The following is a 19,277-nucleotide window of genomic DNA, read 5'->3' as shown; positions in this document are numbered from 1 at the left end:
AGTTGATTTAAAGTAAATTGTCTTCACTCTGCAGTGCAGACATACTCTTAGAAGATTTTCCCCATGGTACATATAAGATTCTCAACTAGCATAAATGGCTCCAATGAAGTCAAAGGAGCTACTATCTATACTAGCTGATGACCAACCCTATTTTCTTTGCTCCTGTTGTGTTTTGTAAAGACACTTCACCGGTGTTTCAACATTTTTTCCAGGCTATATTATATTTCCCTATTGTAATGATAATTCATGTCACTCACCAAAGACATTAGATCCATCTAATTGTAGAATAGTAATAAAACAGTTTAAAAATAGCTTTAGTAAAACAAACAATGAATAAATCTCCATTTATCTCTTTATCTCCCCCTTTCCACAGCACTTGCAGTACAGTTGATAACTATCATCTTTTTTACTGGCCAGCTGTCTCCATAGCAATCCCAGATAGTGTTTTTTTGGCTAATAAGTAATTAGAAAGGACAGCAGATACAACTCAAGGACACAGTATACTTTATTTGAGGGACATACTGAAAGAAATTTAATTCAAAGAATCAAATACAACTTGAAATTCACAAACTTTTCTTCAGGAACACTATTTTAATTTCTGAGGTAGTACTAAATTTCACCTGGGGGCCTGAATATAAAAGTTGAGACAAAAACCAAGGGAAAAAAACACTAAAAACTTAAAGATAGAAACAATTGTGATTACTGAAATGATAGCGTAAAATATTCATGTTTTCCCTTCTCCTTTACAGATTTTTTTTATTTTAGAAAAACCAAATGTTTGCCTCAAATACACATGTTTTCTTATGAATATACTAGATGCCAATTAAATTTTTCCTTAAAATGGAATTCAAATGCACTGAGTTTTGTTTCTTTATATTCTTTTTCAGATAACTCATTTATTTTCCTGGCAGTTACTGAATTCAATTCAGGAAAGTATATTATGTACCAATCACATTTCAAAATCCAAATATATAATTTATATTTACTTGTAAGCCTGTATAGGCAACAAAGAATTTTCTAGATGCCTAAAATAAAAGGAGCTGTACAATTCTGACTTATTGTTTTTTAAATGATTTCTGGCACCATTTAAATGAACATTTCATATTAGCTAGCTACATTGGTAGTTTTCCCACAAAAAAGAAAGCAGACATAAAGGTGTTACCTGGTTTCATAACCACACTTTAAACATTATGGCTAGTATAATCTTCCACCAAATGACACGAACGTTTACTTGCCCTTGTAGACAATGTAACACACAAATCGAGGTTGTAAAATGATGGGTGGCTGCACAGATTTTCACTTTCAATATCTGTTTATTCTTTGCAGCATGAATCAGTAAAAACATGGAGAAGCAATACCTGAAGAATTAAATCAATGATTTTTTTTTTACCTATGGAACACACAAGCTTAAAATTTATCACTGAATTAAATAACCAAAAGTTAAGTCTAGAATGTCATAAGGATTGGAATAGATTCTCTGTTACAAGGCAGGATGGGGTCAAGAGCCATGGAGATGGAAATTTATTGTAGAATATTTATAACTATACTTTCAAGGGAAATGAAAAAAGGAAATAGTATCATCCTGGAGTTGATGGAAACAAAGTCTCAGCAATCAAGCAATGGCTTACAGTTTCCTAGACCTATTCCATCATGACCAGTATTAAAAAAAAAGTTTACATGTTTGAAGACCAGATATTTTATATTTTCACAAACAGGCAGCCAACAGTTTTGAACCAAATTCTGCCTCCTTAAGTAAAATTAACTCCCATTCACATCAATGCATGTGTGCATCTGATGCTGAAATTTAGCTTGTTCTTATTTTTGTCTGTTTCCATTTGAAATTCTATTTTTCAGTAGGAGACTTTTTGAATTCCTTAAGAAAGATCCTATATGCACTATTAGTGAATTGGGATAGGAAGAAAGATGTTGCAGCTACAGAAAGATCTGGGGCCCGTCAGAACAAGTTGGGAAGTTAATCCAAGTTATTTTATCCAATGGAAGAGTAGAATATTTTTCACTGTGAGAACTTTTCATGTTTTATGGACCAGATTGCTTAGATCTGGACTCATTTGTCAGCCTCTGTAGTACTAAAGTCAATTTTGGGAGAAGGAACAAACACAGTGTTTCAGATAGTGACACTGACTGAGGTTCTGGAGCATGTATGTACTATAACTTGTGAGTTCGATCCATATGTTTCTACCTAGTGAAAACCATTGAGTAAGTGTTGGGTAGTTATTATGGTTGATTGTCACACATTTCTAAAAGAGGACAAACTGTCAGCTCAGCTTCTCTTTTGGTTTGTCCACATTAGAGAAATCAGCTGATTGTGACATCCCTCAATCAACCAAAATTTATCTCACATCCACAGGCAAAAGTGCTTCATATAATCACAGAGGCATTAAAGTTATTGGTTTTGTTTCATATCTGCACATGCATGCAAAGGGTTATCTATAAGTGCAATGTATATAGCCAGAAGATAAATGGATGCATAATTTCCTTTGTGGGTAAAATAGGACACTGAATCAGAAAAAGAAAGATGAAGTAGGAATCCTATATTTTTCCTTTTTCTTATTTTCAGTTAGTTGATCCCATCTCTGTCATTCGTTTCACTCTTCAAAATGTGTGTTTAGCTGTTTTCCTCAACCTAATTAGCCTTCTTCTGAAATATGCAGCTAAGAGAGCCATGCTGATCACAAAAGCTTTTTTCCTTTTGATATGCATTATATGTGTTTCTATACAGGCAAAATAAAAATAAATTAAATATTTTTTTTTAAAACCTCAGAGATAGTTGCTTACAAAGGACCCCCTTAAATGACCACTCAATATATCTGAGAAAGCTAGTCACATACTACAAATGATCTTTCATTAAAAATGAACTGAAACTATACTGGAAACTTGATATTTTAAAGTGGCCAGTATGACAGGCAGTAGTCACCTCAAGATGGTCTTTAGTGCAGTTTTACTGTTGCTTTTCCTTGGAGTTTAGATACAGGAAAAAAATTTAAAATTGAATTTGTTTGCTAAGAAGCATCTCAAATCTACCCTGTGCTGGGAGAGAAAATTAATGACCCTAAGATGAATAGCTGGAGAGCTTACTTGAGATGACATTTTCAGAACGTAGATCTAGTAGGTGAATTTAAGGGACAGAGACACTCTCTCTCTCTCTCTCTCACACACAAGAGAAATGGACTAGAGAGAGACAATATGAAAACCACCTTTATACACATAAAATCTCATTAAAAACTATTAAAGTGCCATAAAATTATAACATATGCAAAAAGACATGAATAAAATAAAGCAAAACATGTTTTAAGTGAACATTAAGCACGGATCACTAAAGTATTACCACCACCAAGTTCACTCAAAATACTGTTAATGCACCAAGTCAAACGACAAGTGTCAAGATTGCAAATCAAATCAATTTGCAACTGGGTCACAATCAGTGCACAGAACTGCCTTAGAACACGTCTCTGCTCTACCCTGGCCATCCTGTTCTGGGGACATTTCCAAGTGGCTAGTATTGCCTGACCCGGCAGAAAGTTAGTCAGGCAGGAAGCCAGCTGGATGTGAGCACTGTATCTCACTCCAAGAACAAACAGGAGCTTGGAAAAAACCAGTCCCAAACTGCCAAAAAGCTGCTTCAAAAAAACCAAAAAACAGAAAGCGGAATCAAACTGGGCAAAGTAGAAAAAAACGAAACACTGTGTCTGAAGCCAAACAAAAGGAGCACTGCACTGACCCTTCAGGGGTAATATGGTGTACAAAACGATTGGTTGCCATAATGTTATGCAGGAACCTCCACTGCAAGTGCTTAGGAAGAGGAAGTTTGTACAATGCCCTCCAAGCTGGGGACATAGGGTCACCCAGGGACAGAGGCATCTTCCAAGCTGTATCAGGGAGTATAATGCCACACCTTAACACACATACCATAGAGCAGCTTCTTGGTCATGGTTGCAAAAGGAATATTCACAAACTCTTCCAAGACAACCATCTGCCTGGATCTCATCCATAGAAGGGGAGACAGCTAGTGAGAGGAACACAAGATTCCCCCTGATAGAATGATCTCTGCAAATGCCGAGCAGCCTGCTGAGGGAGCGCTGCCTGGAATTCAGAGAGAACTTTATCCAAAAACCCCAGAGTCCTGAGTCTGATCTGAACAGCAAGAGCTGTCACTGATTTCCAGCTTGAAGAAATAGGAAGGATCAGGTGAGACAGCTTGGTCAACCCAGACTGAGTAAAGGCAGAAAATAGATCTGGAGGAGAGCGTTTCATAGGGAAATATAGGGATAAAAACCAGTGACTCTTCCAAGAGCCATAAACTGGAAAATGCTTAGTCCGGTCATGCACTTGACAGAAGTTGTCAGACATTAAAAAAACCTTTATAGAATGGAGGCAAATCTAAACTCTGTAATATACCAGGTGCCAACAAAAATAGGTAAGAAATAAAGTCCTTTCTTTCCCCTTCCCAGCACGATGAAGAAGTGAGAAGGCAAGGGACTTCCAGGTCAGCGGGGAGTCAGAGTACAGCAATTGCTTGCAGACCAGAGGCGAAAGGCTGCTACCCTGCTCACTAAATCAATGAGCTCCTGGCCCCTTCATCTAACAGCAGGAACAGCAAAGCAAGGTGCAACCAGTGGTGACTATTCCAGAAAAATGGCTAATAAATCTCTGAATCAAGTCCAGAAAGTCCTGAGAAGAGTCCAGACACAGTAGCTGGTGCCACAACATTGAGGCTATGAGGCTGGTGACAATCAAAACCAGTCCCTGAAAAGAGAGTCCAGGAAGGAGTACTTTTGTGCAGGTGGCCTTGTACCTTCTCCTCATCCCACTCCCAGTTCCTTATCATACATTGTTCAGATCCACAAGACACGCCCAACACTATAATCCAAGATGTGCCCCATTGCTATTGTTGGGGCAACAAAGGGGGACAGTGACACCACCAAGAGCATAGTAAGAGCAAATTGCTCTTTGCCCAGTTAATGCAGGCAAGAGATGCCTGTTCATACATTTGTCAACAAGTGCAAAGTGCCTGCACATCACTGTCAGACGTGATATAAACTAAGACATCATCAGCACAGGCCAACAGACAAAATGGGAAAGTATCCAGCACACCTGGCACAGAAAGGCCAGTCAGTTCTGAGGATGTGCAGAAATGACTCTAAACTAAGAGCATGAAGCATCCCAGTCGGAAGAGACCCCTGATGAATGCCTTTGCAAAATGTCTAAAACCCCCATTAAACTTTAGTCCACTAAAAATGTTATGGTTCAATAAAGAAATTTATGAGGATGACACCAGCCCACCCCCAAAAGCTTCTAATGTTTTGAAAAAGGTCTCTATAGTTACTCTGTCAAAGGCTTTCTTTCTCCTGGTCCGTTGAGATAAAACCCACAGATTACAAAGTTTGCTAACAGTAAAAACATCATGAATTGAAAACAAATTATCAAAAATATATTGGTTAGCAATACAATATGTCTGATCAGGTGTATCAAAGAGGACAGACAGTCCTTCAGCTGGTTGGCTATGGCCCTGGATAAAAATTTATTATCAGAGTGAAGAAGGGAAATAGGTCTCCAATTCCATAAGTCACAGAGAGCCCCTATTTTGTGCAGAAAGGTTATCACTGCCTGCAGCAATTGAGGAGCAGCTCTTTCTCCTGGATACATCCCAGCACCATTAGAAAAAAGTCAGGACCAATAAGATACCAGAAATGCTTGTAAAATTCAGATGGCAGCCCATCAGTACCTGGCACCTTCCCTGTAGAAAGCTGCTGTATTGCAACACACAGCTCTTGCAGTGACAGTGGGGTGTCCTGGCATTGCTGTTGTTCAACAGTCAGATAGGATAATTCCTGGTGCAGCTCCTCAATTGTCAGCACATTGCAGACTTCAGGTGAATACAGAGTACTGTAAAATGAAACAGTTGCTTTCCAGATCTCAGTAGGATCAGCTGCCAGACAATCATCCAACAAAAAAAACCTTCTGACCGTCCATAGACTTTTCCTCTAACCTGAAAAATAACCTTCTGGGAGCATCAATTCATGCAGTTGAGTAAAACGGGCCTTTACTAGGAATCATCTCTTCTAACAAACATCTCAGACTCAGGTACTTCTCTGTTAAAGTTTGGTGAGTCTGCATTGGGTTTCCACATCAAAGTTGACATGAAGACCCAAGATATCTCATTCCAGAGCACTCATGGCCTGATGCAAGGACCATGTGGCAGCCTGGGTGTACTGCTGGCGGAACAGTTGGATCTGGACTTTTCCAACATCCCATCACTGTCTCAGAGACTCATACAGGGAATTATGCTGCCGCCAATGCTCCTGATGCACAGCGAAGATCTGGGTGAAATTCAAGTCCTGTAATGCTTGGTATTCAAACAAATGTGTGGGAAGCACAGGCATGAAGAGGGAGAGACTTACTGACAGAGACATCATGATGATCAGACAAGTGAGTGAGAGGCATCGAAAACTGAACAAATATATTCGCACTGGCCTTCATGGTATAAAAACAATCTAATCTAACCTGAAACCTGTCTGGGAGTAGCCTTCAGCCAAGAGTACTTCCTAATAGTGGGGTGAGAGAACCTCCAAACATCTACTAGCCCAAAGATCTTAAGGAAACAATGCAGTTCCCTGGGTGACTGAGGTGTGGCTCCTTACGGTTCCCGTCTAAAACATAATGTGCAATTGAAATGCCCTCCCAGGACAATAATTGGGGTCACAGCAAATATCTGACAATAGGAGGCACAATCTCACCCCAGAGTGGGGACGTACACCGGACAAAGATTAAAAACAACAGTGCAATACACTCACCATGCCAGGGGAAGACAGTAGCCCACTAGGAGCTCCAGGCATGAAGCTACCACCCACAGAACCACTAGCCTCCTTCTCAGAACATACAGCTCCATCCTCATCCACTTCCAGCAGCTGAGGGCCCTCCAGAATCTTAACTTATTTAGAAATTTTCTGCATAAATCCATCTAATCAGTCTGTTCTTCATTCCCATCTCTAGAACCTCTCTCTGCTTCTTCTGCAGGTTGGGTTCCCCACAACTTCCAGGACTCATTACTGTCCAGGCACAGGTGGTGGGGTGACAACAGAGGGTTCCCCTGGGGGGTGGGGAACTGCTTCCTGAAGAATGGCAGACAACATATGGGGTGGAAGATAGAATCTGGCAATGCAATGCAGGATCTGTCTCTTACTGGTCCCCTGATGTCCCAGCCACTCCTACCCACTATCCTGGAGTCCCACATTTTTGCTAGGAACTACTGAGCCAGCAGTGCATGGGGAAGAACCCCTCAAATGACCAGGGTCACCACGACACAGGAAGCATTTCATATCTCCAAAGGTAGCAAACGCTGTTTAATCTGCCCCATATATGTGGTGCTTTGAAACCAGGTATAAGGGCTGTTATTTAGAACCATATAAACCTGGTGCTGAAATGACATAGCATGCCTCTCATTTGGGTTTTTGAAGCCGTACAGAATCATCTGAACAGTAGAAACTACCTTCCCTGAATGGGAGAGAGCAGACACAGCACCTCATTGTGAAGGAAGAGAGGGACACTGGGAAAACATATTTTTGTAGCTGGAGTAAACAAGGGGAAAACTTGAATAAAAGACTCCTTGACCCAGAGTCCCTCCTGTACCAAACAATTCAAAGTCTGCTTCTGGGCCAGGAAAATTGCTATAGGTTTACTCATTCAAGAGGCAGATTTTATATTAGCACAGTCAGTAACATTACCTACACTCAGCAACACATCCTCTACAGTGCAGGAGATGTCAGGGACACACCAAACACCATACTTGTGGGTCAAACCATTAATCCCAAATGAAGTGGACCCCATGGAGAAACCCTCACCCCTACAGGGAAAAAGTGTGTGTGTGTATGTGTGTGTGTGTGAGAGAGAGAGAGAGAGAGAGAGAGAGAGAGAGAGAGAGAATAACAACACCTATAAAAGAGAGAAACAGTAAGTAAAACCATCCAAAAACACAGACTATCATAATCACAGCTAGTGCACATAGCACACACCAAACACAGTCTCACTCCCAAACATTCCCACAATCCTCTGAATGAGAGAGACAGAGAAAGAAATTAAAATAGATTGAAGGTCATCAGGTGGGAGTTAGAAATTCAGTGTTATTGCTTTCTCAGATTTTCATTTATGTCACTTTGGGGTCAAGGCTTAAATAAATAACAATAAAAAGGAAAGATAGTACTGTGTATAAAGAACTGAGCTGATATTTAAGAGATCTGGTTTCAGCTACCAGATCTACCATAGACCTGCTGTGTGAGGCTAGTCAAGTCATTTTGCCTCTATGTGACTCATTTTCTTAACTGTGAAATGTAAATTCTAATACTTTCATTCTCTCCTGTCTATTTAAACTGTAATCTTTATGGCACAGGGTTTCTCTCTTACTGTGTGTGGCCAACACCTAGCATAATAGGACACCAATCTCAGTTGGGCACTACTATAATACATGTAATTAAACATACAAACAAACACAACCACCACCAACCAATCAACCAAAACCCCTAATGCTTTGGGAGTGTAGTCTTTGCCAAAACTGAGAAATGAATAGTCATCCCATGGCAAATTCTGTCATTTTGTGTGAAGCCTTACAATTAAGTTGCCTTATTTTGTTGATTTCATTGGCCAGTGCTGGAGCATCTAAGACAGAATTTAGAGTAAAGAATTTAGAATTTGGATATGAAGATTTCAGTGTTTCCAAAAAGAAGAATGTTTAATGTGTCTGCACTCTGTTTAGCTGAAATTGTTTAGCTGCACTCTGTTTAGCTGAAATTGTTCCAGGTCTTATTAAAAAAAGAAATAAGAATGTGATTTCTTAAATGTAATCTCTCTGGGAATCTAATGTATCTGTCAATGCTAAATACAGCATTCAGGAGACCTGTTTTCCGGTTTGGGGGTGGGGGGGCCATTTGTAGGTTTAAAGTAGAATGGGCATAGTACAATAATTCTATGGATGAGTGACTATATCAGTCTATTTGGATATACTCAAATAGTATTAATACACTTAATACCCCTGAATTTTCTATTAAATGATCTGTGGGCAGGGATCTGGAGAAAAATTGCCTTCCAGGTTTCAGAAATCAATCTAAATAGCATAAAGCTTAATTTTTCACAAAGCATACACTGTCGCTTACGGTATTTGTATTTGCCTTTGGAATATTTCCCTTTTTGTCTACTGTGAGAGATGAAAGTGCAGATTTGCCCGTAAGCAGGACATTGACTTTAGTGTCACTCACAATTATAAAGATTGCATTTGCTTCCTGATGGCTGGTTTTTAAATGAATTGTAACATTTCTGAAGATTTCATTTCATGGGCATCTGCATTTCTGGCATTAAGTGGTACACAGTGTTTGTGATCATCCCCTTCCTTTAGGTGTTATGATCTTCATACATTTGTTGCTTTATAAAATATGCCCTAATGTGTTTCAGGGCACACTGGCAATATAAAAATAAATAAAAAATGAAATGCTGTAATAATTCCAAGAAGTAAAAAGAAAAGGGCATTGCTCTCAGACAAACTGTCCACTGACACACCCAAGCTCCCTCTCAGCTAAAACATTGAAAAACCCTTGTGCTTTCTTACTACTGGACCATAGGGAAACATGTTCCAGATTCAAAAATCACCTTATAAAGACCTACATCTAAATCTAAATATCTAAATCTAACTACATACTTTAGATTTAGGTATTTGTTAGCCAAATGTGTTAGTTTAAGGTTTCCAGTAACCCTTTTGGTCAATCCAGTTGTGAAAGGATTTACCCATCAAAGTCAAATTCAACCACTTAAATTGACCCAAAAGTGATTAAGAAGACAGTACTCTTTTTTGGAAGGTTAATATAATATGTTCCTTGTGGCTATTACTCCTGAAAGACGAATAACCAAATTTCCACCAGCTGAAGCTATAGTCTTTAAGCAGAGCATCATACAATATGCCTAGATGATTCAAAGGTATCAACTACCATGGAGAAGTCACAAATGTTTAGTCAGATACAGAAGAAAGAAGGACATTGATCAGCATGGGATGGAATTTCAAAAAACACTGGATTTGCCTGTTTACCCCAGCTTTTTCTAACTCTGCTCCATCTCAAAACTCTTACACAAGGTTCAGATATTCAGCCAACTCAGTTTTTAGATTACCAAAATAGCCTTTCACAGAGAAAATATTTTGGACACATTTATTTTTTTTAAAACCTTTAACGTACCCTTTTCTGAGGCTATGGATAAACAGTATACAGCTGCTTAAAACAAATACAGCTTTTATTATAATTTTAAATGGATTGTTGCATATTAAAAGGATGCTGTTGGACAAAAAATGCTTACTATTAAGAATGAGCAAACTCAGTGGAATGAGGAAATTTATCATAACGTGTAATAAGAGTTAAGGTCACAGGTAGATAGATTAGCAGGTGAGACGGTCACAGATACATGATAAATTCATCATGCATGCCTTCACTTTAGCATACATGGAATGTGTGTATATTAATAGAAAGAAAAACAAATCTCTTCCCTCTTCATTGTTCTCAATTAAGAATGTCAGAAAAAGGACTGGGCAAAAGAGCTACACATCAAATACACACCATGATTTCTTTGGGTGCTGCATGGATGTTTTTATAAAATAAATTGATACATACATATGGTCAAGTCTAGCAACCACTTTAAAAAAATATATATTGATTTGCACATTAAGCTATACTACATCTCATTAAGGTTATTAGAGTTTCTCATTTTATGTGATTTACAGCAATAAACAGTTGCTATCTGGAAAGAAAATGTGTTTTCATTTCTCAGGAAAGATGGACTCAGTGTGAGGCCCAGGAGAAAACCCAGAATGGGTGTTGATGGGAAATCCTCACATCTACAAATCACTGGGCCAGGCAACAGTGGAAAATATTCACCTCATTTACATGCAGTAATAACTTAATTCTTGTTTGTAAACACAGCTGTTATTCCAGGGGAAAGGTTGCCCCAAAGTATGGAAATAAAATGCTTTTCTAACTTGCCAAACTCACTCATCTGGAACTGCACATATTTTATAAATGCCAGCAAGTATGTATTCTGTCCACATACATTAGAAGTCATTAGTGTTGTAGAAAATGATATTGTTCTGGACCAGATCCCCAACTGAAAGGGAAAATGGTAAACATCTAATTTTTATTAGAAGTTAATCTTAAAAAGTTAATGATTTCCCTCCAATCTCTCACTGTCTGCTTAGAGGATAAGAGAAAGGACAGCAGTATAGAGATTAAATGGGCTGAAACCAGTTTTATAGGTCCAATTAATTAAAAATCAGCTACATTCCCACAGCAGCAACAAAATGAAAGAAAACTGCCATGTCAGACACATTTCAGCTGCTCCCAGAAGTCACCACTTCTTTCCTCTCAAATAGAACCCTCATGTTAAAAGCAAAAGATAAACAGATAAATGTTAAAAGATACAGTGTCCATTAGGCATCAGAAGAGAAAGAATGAACAATTAAAGGAACCTATTCCTTTTCTATGTAATCTAGATTCTAGAATATTTTCTTCCATAATAAGCATTTTAAATGAAAAACTTTATCTGGCATATGTTTGTTGACCAATTTCATCTTGAGAAACCTAAAGACAGGAGAAGTTGCTTTACACCTTTATATGTTCTTTCTGAGACAACTGCAGTATTGTACATTTGAATCACTCAGCATAGATAGGATAATTGCAAGACTGAAGGCATATGTTCTCTTAATGGGCATGTTCTCAACATTTTCCAAACTGACAGGCAAAGCTCACCCTAGCATAAAGAGTGCATTCTAGGCAGGGCCAGGCACAAGTGGCCCACAGGGTCTTTCAAAATGGGTCACTGCTCCCCTCCCGCTGGCTGCAGCAGGGAGCCGCTGCCTAGGGACCCAGGTGATGCACAGAGGGCTACAGGAAACATGCAGTTTCCCCTCCCTCAGCTCCAGCAGAGAGCAAGGCCCTCTGCCTGAGTCCCTAGGCGCAGGGGTCCCTGCTGGAGCCAGAGGGAGGGGAGCACTGATCTCCCGTCCCCCTGGCTGCAGAAGAGAGCCACTGCCTATGAACTCAGATGGAGTGCACGGAGCTTCAGGACACATGTGGCTTCCCTGCTGCAGCCAGGTAGATGGGAGATCAGCAAGGAGGAAGCCTCCTCACTGAACTTCTTCTGTCTAGCTGGAGCAGGGGGGCAGAAGGGCTGCTGGTGGAGACTGGTGACCCTTCAGGGTTGTTAAAATGATATCTGTGGCCCTGGAGCCAAAAAGATTGAAACTGATTCAACATGTACTTGACTGGGTGATTTAAATAGTAGAAAGCACTTGCTGCTCAAAAGAATGGAACACTAGCCCCTTGTCTCTATAACAGCAGATTTAATTGATGCAGTAATAAGATTGCTGGAGAACATGAGGGATGATATCCCAACCAAAAGAAGTAAGGGTAGGGCAGACAAGGAAGCACTTTTCTGTAGGCAGAGATCCACAGTGAGTAGGTCATGCTTACTGGGGGGAGAGTCCTGGGGCAGTGGTTGGAGGAGCCAATACAGACTAGAGAGAAATCCCTTAGGAGTAAGTTAGGGTTGTGTGAGGGAAGTCCTGGAGAGAGGGGTTAGGGAATCTTCTGGAGACCTTTTGAAAAAAGGGAGCAGACTGGTAAACCTTATGAAATGCAACCTGGAACTGTAGGCCACGGTGGCTGGACTTTGTTTAGTACTCAACAGAGTAGGCTTTATGAAGGCCACAGGGCAGAGAAGTCAAACTTGCCCAGGTCAAGAGGCTGGGAAAAAGACAGTGTTGGTCCCTGTGAAAGTGGAAAAAGGAACCAGGTTTTAATTAAGACCTTAATAAAACCAGCTTTGAAGAAGGGGATTCTTGCATGGCACTGACCTCGTGTGTATGCTTCAAAATGTTTCTGGGAGAATGGACACCATGGGTTAGGTGACTTAGAGCCATCACTGACCAGTAGGGGTGCTCTTAAACAGGTCCCGCCCCCAATAAGCACCTAGCACAATGAAGTTTTGGTTTATGGCTAGGGTTCCTAGGCACAGCAGCCATACAAATAAATAATAAAAAGAGTATTTAAACTTTGTAAGTTTAAGACTCAGTCATGAGCTATTCTGTGTGCCCTTGCAGGGGAATAAGGTGGTTCAGGACCCTCTTTACTTTCTTGTGGGCAGCCAGCACAAAGGAGTAAAGGGACTTCCTACATTCCTTTAGTGCCATATGCAGGCCCACCTGTATCAGAGCCTTCACAGGGGCAGGACAGCAGCTACTGCTGGGCTGCTACTCCCCTGCCCACACAGCTGAGAAGGCAGCTGGTGGACAGGGGAAGGAGATGGGCAGGTGCTTCGCTCTGATTCCTCACATATCAGTCTGGGAACTAGATCCATCCATAGTGCAGAACAGGAATTAATCTGCACTAGCAAAAGGACTGGCAAGATTACTTTCCTGTAGAGCAAGCATTATTTCACCTGTCAGTCACAATCTGATTCCCGACCTACTCCAGGGGAGCACAGGAAACCCTTACCCATACTTAGGCTGGATTAGTAGGTTACAATGTGGCCCTCAGAAAATACTCTTAACTATGTGAAATTTAACTCTCTGCATTCCAGATCATGCAGAAAAAAAATGGGGATTGTGCTATAAAGGAGATCTTCAGATAAATGTTAAACTTATCAGTATTATTGAGTTTTTACAATCTTTAAACATGTTAAATGACAGTTACGATAAGAACTGAAAAAGTAAAATGTATATAGACCTGAAATGTACTTTAATTTATATGTAAAAATAAATCAAGAGGAAAGAAGAATAAAAGGTATTGTTCTTAGGACCTGTTCCAAAGTCCATTGAAATTGGTGTAAAGACTCCCATTGAGGCTTTGAGAAAGAGTGGGTCACAGTATGAATGTGGTCAAGGGGATTAACCTCTCCAGTCTGAAACTACTGAACAGGTACAAGCCTGTTAGCTGAGTCCAAATCCTAGAGAACAATGGGATAGTTCTTTCTTCAGCAGTCACTCTCTCATATTTGTGTATCTGGCTAATGGCATTTAGCAATGACTCATGCCAAATGGAATGGGTGTGATTAATTTGAATAACCAATCTTTCTGGGCAACTGTTAGAAAAACCTTAAAAGAAAGCTGCTTACCTGCCCTAGCTGTTTTTATGGGCAGCATAGCTAACTTTATAAATCAAGGATCTGGGGATATCAACTAGAAGGTGTTGGTTAAAGACTCCTATCTGGGTCTAGAAGTGATCAAACAATTTGAACTTTATAAAGCAAATGTATAGTGGACCCTGAATACACTAAACATTAAGCAGACAAGCCTACATGGATTAATATAACAGAGGTTCTAGTTATATCATGTGAAAGGACACCTGAATCAGTGCACTGACACCAAGCAGACATTGTTTACACGCTTCAAGTCCTCATCACCTGCAGGATCATCCAGGCTTTTGTGTATCAGGATTCCTGGGATCTCTTTCTAGTTCTGTCACTTATTTGCTGTGTGAAATTGTTCAAGTCAATTAGCCACTCAGTGCTCTGGTTTGCTCATCTGTAAAGTACAAAACTAATCTAGCTCACAGGTCTGTTGTGTTGCCTAATTAACTGATGGTTTTGAGATCCTTGCATGAGACTCACTATGCAAGTGAAAAGTACTAGAATGAATTTTGTCCTCACAGGAAGCTACAGCTCCTTAAATGTATTGATTTCTGGTTATGCTAAATACATGTTTTTTCTATGCTACTTCCCTATGTAATCTTCCTGATATACTGTCTACCTCAGACTTTTAAACTGTCCATTTTGAATGGCATTGACATTGAAAAGGCATTTAATTATTTCAAATTTAACATGGGATGGGAAATCCCTGAAGAGGTTTACATAGATAATAATTAAAAAAGCCCTTCAAACAATTAAAGTAATTCACAATTTGCAAAGTGCCAAATCCAACATTATGTCCACACAATGCTATATTTTTAGTTTCACCTTATGAAAGGAATAACTACCCTTTAAGTCACAGCATTTTGAAAGTGTGAATTTCTAGTGTTTCTAGTAGCTGATATTTATCATTAGAGGAGGAAGATGTATGAGTGGATATACAGATTGAGACAGATGAGTTTGGCGGTCAGGACAGGTAGTTGTGCTTTTAAAACTGGGTTGCATTTTGTATAATTTGTTGGCCATGAAAAACAACAGTCAAATCTCACTGACTAGGACCAGAAACAGACACAATAACCCTAATGGAAATTCCAGAGGAAAATATTTCACTGGTTCCAGCTGATTGATAGATTTTGGAATTGTGCAACGAACTACCACAACTGTCTATTATTGTTGTACGTCTTCCTGGGGCAGTAGCCCTCCAAAAGGAGCCAACAGACACTAGAAGAAGGATTCTAATGACGTTTACTAGAATTTTCAATAGGGACACTCTTAACACAGTCATTAGGTGCACTCATTAAAATAAATACATATTCTCTCCATTCCTATTCTATAATGGGTAGTTAATCTAGTTTTACTAGAAGCAAAAGAAGCAAGCTTTAAGTTATGGGAGTCCTGGCAATGCAATTGATGTGTTTCAATATCATTCTGTTCTAGACACAAGCAAAGGAAAGGCTCCCTTACTCCGAAGACCGATAAATTAGAATGAATGGCAAGATCATTCAGAGGACTACTTATCTACCCCAATTTAAGAGATCAAGGGGGGGACTAAGCCCCACGCACAGTTCAGAAAGACCTGATTATCAGAAGCCAGCCTCAATTTTATGTTGAGAGGACACATTACAACTTTAATTTTAATTCAACAAATCCTGTTTATATCCTGTTAATCATTTATAATCACTACAACTGTCCTGTGGAAAATTATGCCTTACAACTTGTTTGTGAATGAACATTCTGTTCATTTAAGGTTAACTCTTACAGCACTCAACATGGCTATACTTGTCCTCAATAAACTGCACTCAGGACCTAAAGACAAATATATTTTTTAACAGCTGCTCTTCTCTCCCATTACATTTGAAGAGTGATCCAACTACAGTCTTAATATGCCTAGTGAACCTATAACTACTAATACGAATGTGCCTTAAGTTAGTGTTACTTCCCAATTGCTCTCTCATCGCCACCTCCACTTGATCAATCGGCCAGTACCATTTTGCTCTCTTGTCTCCTGGACATCAAATCCACCTGCCCTCTCTTTCACTTTGTTTCCCTGCTGCATGCCAGCTCTCAGCTGTCAATTCCACCTATCTCATCTGGGAAAGAGAACCTCCCCACTCTTCTCAGGCACCAGTCTTCATACAAACCCTGGACATCTTCCCCATCTGACTCACTACTGGTCCTCAGAACAATTCAGATACCAGGCATTATTAATTGCTAATTCCCATTCATTTTTGCAGGGTTGTTTTTCCATTTTTAATTCTCCATCTCTAGAGTGGACAAACCTAAAGGAACACTACTTCAGAGAGTATCTTAATACTGAAAGACAGAGGATTTCTTTTATATATCCAAGCATCTTCAGAATAGCTCCTCTTCAGATCTGAACTTTGTCTTTGTAAATCTAGAATAGCTTTGGAATGTTTGGTAGGAACACAGGTTTATGCTCTACTTTGAAACTGTGAGGAAATTAATTAATTTCAAGTCCTCATTTAACCATATCAGTATTGTTTTGGAAAATAAAATAATTAATCCCTGCTTTGGCTTCTAACTGTCCATATTATTCTTTGAGTAATTACCTTAGTTGTCAAAAGCAAAGAACTAAAAAAAAAAGACAGAGAAACAATGCACTGCTTTTATTGATACTAAATTAAGAATCTGCAAGAACTGGGATAGATATGTTTAAGGACAGAGGCATTCTGCATATAGGGTGTGATCCAAAGCCCAGCTAAATCAATGAAAAGGCTGCCACTGACTTCTCTGGGCTTTAGATCAACGTCTTAATTTTTTAAAAAAATCATGCAATTCAAGCTTTTGGTTTGGTGTTTTCTCCAGGAACAAGCTTTCATTTAAACTGGGGTGGGAAGGAAACCCAAGGCTTTTGATTTTTCAGATGCCTTCAACAATGGAAATTGTTAACAGTTGCATGCCTCAGGTCCCAAAGAGGAAAAACAGCACAGATGGGTGTGAACTTTCCCATTTTTCTTAAAAAGTTATCAACTCTTAAGCCTCATTTAGCAGAGACAGTGGGTGGTCATGGAAATACACCTAAAATGTAACTAGCTAAACAAAATTTAACAGCAATACAGAATTGCTCCTTGACACCTGAAAGAATGAGACTGAATTGGGAATTTAATGCCACATCCCAGTTTCCCACATCTGCCCTCCGGTCCCATACCCAGACTGATCCCTTAATCTCCACTGCTGCCTTGATAAATCCCGCCCCCCAGCCTCAAACAATCCTTTCTCTCAACTGATGCTTCTTGAATCCCTGTGACTCATCCTATCCTATCACCTCCTCCTGCTGTTTCCACTAGATTCCATGATCTCACCTCTAACTTCATCTTGCTGATTTCCTCCAGCTGATCCAACTCTGCTTTTCCTTCTGTGGGAAAGACCCAGTTTCATGTGTTTATCACTACAGTGTCCTTGCCAATGCAGGTTTGACATTCATGTGAGGGGTTTTGCAGAGTTGGTTCACCACCACACTCAGAAATTCAGGCTATATACACACCGATGGTGGCATATTTGCCACCGTCAGATCGATTTTTCCAGTTCAACTGAGCGGTAGTGAAGACACGCTTAATCGATCGAGAAGTCGATCAAATAAAACTACCTCCAAAAAAAGCATAGCACTGCGTCGACGAGAACACATTTCCCATCGGTGCAGCGGAGATGGCATGCTAAAAGGAAGTTGACAGGAGCTATGCAAACTAGCTCTGAGTAGCTTGCGTAACTCCCATTGACTGCCGCTGAATTTTGCCCTCATTTAAGAGTCATAGCTAATGCAGTGCAGCTCAGCAGAAGAGCAGGAAAGATAATATTCCATAGGTCAGCACAACTGTAATAGCTACTAAAAATACTGAGCCTGATTCTGATATCAACTGTGCTGGCTTTATACTAGTCTTACTACATTGACTTCACAGCCGTAGTCTTGATTTAAACTGCTGTAAATGAGATGAGCACATGGCCCATAATTTAATAGAATAGCCCTGTGTTTCCTCGGTGCACAGCAAGGAGGGGGAAGTTGGTGTTTTGGAGGAATAGCAGGACAATTGGGAGAGTGTATTTTTAGCAACTGAATGTTCCTCCACATTTCCTTTTCTCCCATTTAAATCAATGTTGGACAAATCTTTGATAAATTCAGAAACTCAGTTTAAATGTGTCTAAAAGCTAGTGTTCACATGAAGCTTCATCTAAACTTCTTGAGTCTGCAAAATTGTGCTGCAAGCATGGTCTCTACCAGAGGGTTTATGCTAATTCCTGCTTCCTCTTTGGTTAGCTTGCTAGAAATACTTTTGTGGTCTTTTGACATTTCTCTTTCTGCCCTGATCCAGAACAAGGAAATGCAAGACTTGTCATTCATTCATTCATAAATACATGTTATTCAGAGTTTTACAAACCTCTAGAAAGTTTCCGTTCAGGGTTTTCTTTTCTTTTTTTCAATTGGGCCTGACCTGTGGTCCTCAAGTCAACCTCCTTTTTCTGTGGAACATCAGATGTTTAAATAGTGGATACATGGATGCAATCCTGTATTTAACAACTAGGGGAGAATTTCAAAGGCATAAATGAGTTAGGTGCTCAACTCCAATTGACAGAACATGTCAGTGCAATTAATTGAAGGCACCACGTGGTATTGGGCTGGTAAAAGAAGACACTTTTTCCAAAATCAGGTTAATTATTTCCTCGTTTTATGACACACCAAGGGCTCACAAAAGCCCCTCAAATGCTATACAACAATTACTCTCCACTCCTCTTCAACAAAACTAGTGAAGACCATGTGTTTCATGACACACACTGGTTAAAAGGACTATGCCCATGTCTGCATGTTCTGTAGTACAGCTGCATATTATAAACACCTGTCTTAAAATTATCCTTTTCACAAGAGACTTGTGCAGCACACTTAAAAATGGCATAAATTAATGCAGATAGAACCCTACAACCGTAGGACTGGAAGAGACCTCAAGAGATCATCAAATCCAGCCCCCTAAACCTAAACCATTGCTGATAGGTGTTTATCTAACCTGTTCTTAAATATCTCCAATGATGGGGATTCCACAACCTCCCTTGGAAGCATATTACAGTGCTTAACTATGTTCACAGTTAGAAAGTATTTT

Source organism: Emydura macquarii, unplaced genomic scaffold, assembly GCF_026122565.2.
Source record: "Emydura macquarii macquarii isolate MOO-44397 ecotype Brisbane River unplaced genomic scaffold, CSIRO-AGI_Emac_v2 contig_3477, whole genome shotgun sequence".
In the NCBI taxonomy this organism is placed as follows: domain Eukaryota; kingdom Metazoa; phylum Chordata; order Testudines; family Chelidae; genus Emydura; species Emydura macquarii.
This window is presented reverse-complemented; position numbering follows the sequence as displayed.